Source organism: Macaca fascicularis, chromosome 1, assembly GCF_037993035.2.
Source record: "Macaca fascicularis isolate 582-1 chromosome 1, T2T-MFA8v1.1".
In the NCBI taxonomy this organism is placed as follows: Eukaryota; Metazoa; Chordata; class Mammalia; order Primates; family Cercopithecidae; genus Macaca; species Macaca fascicularis.
The window spans coordinates 118,117,941-118,119,688 of record NC_088375.1 but is presented as its reverse complement, the minus strand read 5'-3'; the positions used below and the strand labels follow the sequence as shown (position 1 = coordinate 118,119,688).

General features: G+C 43.4%; 1 non-coding gene across 1 annotated transcript; it reads left to right on the top strand.

The window, feature by feature from the left end:
* Nucleotides 1–695: 695 nt before the first annotated feature.
* Nucleotides 696–911, top strand: LOC123570671 (small nucleolar RNA U3). Its single transcript, XR_006694935.2, has one exon. It is a non-coding gene; the product is annotated as a small nucleolar RNA U3 (small nucleolar RNA).
* The last annotated feature ends 837 nt before the right edge of the window (nucleotides 912–1,748 follow it).

Genomic DNA, 1,748 nt, shown 5'->3' with positions numbered 1-1,748 from the left:
TCCCAGCTCCATTTGTCAGGGTTCTTTCTTTCTTTTTTTAACATTAGTGACTCCATTTTGATTTTGACAACTTTCACAACCCTAATTTTTCCTGGAAGGAAACTGGGAGCAGTCCAGAAATTCTAAGTAACTCCTTGGATTTGACACTGGAACTGGGTTTTGCATTTTTTTCAAGGAACTTAAGACACTCTACCCCATTTGCCCTTCCCACACACTCTCTGAGGGATGTGATGATGATGGGAGCAGAAGCTTAGAGAGGCTAAGTTGCTCAGATGACACAGCCAAAATTTAAGCCCAGATTTGTGTGACTCCAAAACTATGGCTTTTTAATCATTAGACTGGGGATAACAAATATATTTCATTTCAAGAGCCACATGCAATTAACTGAGATGTGACTCAGGGCCACCATTTTGAGGAGTCTGAGGCTCCTCAGGTTCAGCAGACAAGAGTGTGTGATTGATTAGCAATGTCTGCCAGGGGCACAGGGTGGGGAGTGACAGTGTTTTGTCATCCCTGCCACTAGGCGATGATGCAATATTAGGTTCCTCATCTTAGACTCTTTGTCCCTCACCACATTGCTTCTGAGGCCAATATTCCTATAGTTCCTGCCTCAGCAATGAGAAGTTCATGACAAAGCTACCAAACACTGTCAAGTTGGAGGTGAGCAGAGCACGATTCCATTAGTAAGAAATGGAAACACTGTACTTTCAGGGATCATTTATATGATTTGTGGCTACAGAGGTTGCTCAGCGTGAGGAGCCACAGAAACCACGAGGAGGAGGCGCAGCATTCTTTGTGGCGTGTGAAGCCAGCTCTTGGTGTTACTTCGCTACAATTGCATTTGCCATTGATGATGGTTCTTCTCTCATCTCAGGGAGAGTGGAAGGGAGAGAGGATGTAGCCTGAGTGATTCCTGTTTCAACATTTAAAAAGAAGAAAGAAAGAAACTGAATGCACGTTTGGTCATTCCAGAATCATTTGCCCATCACACAGGGCTTAGTATCACCTTTGTGTAGGAAGAACACCAGTACGTTAACTGTGGGGGAACAGATAATCCAAAATTATTTATATCTGTCTTTGGAGGCATCACATGACCTAGGGTGGCAGAGTTATCTCAATAACTATGTTTACTTGGGGTTATGTTATCCTCTCAGAGATCACACTGAGAACGGGGAAGATAGCCCTGACATGTGCTTTGTGATGGTGGGACTGAAGACAGCAGCTGAAGAAAACATTTGCTGCCAGTGATACATAAAGCAGAGACTCCATTTTGCCCAGAACAGAGCATGAGTTGTATATAAAAGGCCTGACCACTCCATGAATCAAGTCAGGGAACCCAGAAAATATTATTGAGTCATGAGCTAAGCCCTATAAAATGCCTCATATCACACACAATAACAGATACTTCAATTTTCTCCCATCTGCTTGGATATGTTCTGCAGGATGCTATGTAATATGGGGTCTGGATATGGACCCTGAACTCAAGGAAACTATGCCCCAGCTCAGGAGACAAGACTAATGCACATTTTACCAAGACACAACCTGCCCTGAGGCCTCGATTTTTGTCTCCCTTCCTTCCCCATGAAGCAGCCTATCTTTATGCCAAATGCATGGGAATTCCTTGTAATTCGTCTGATATTTTGTATTATTTTCACCTCTGTGTCTTTGCTACTGTTCCCAGACTACCTTGCAAATAGTTCTTCAGGGTTTTGATTTTTGTCTTTGCCCCTCACCAGCTATGAAGTCCT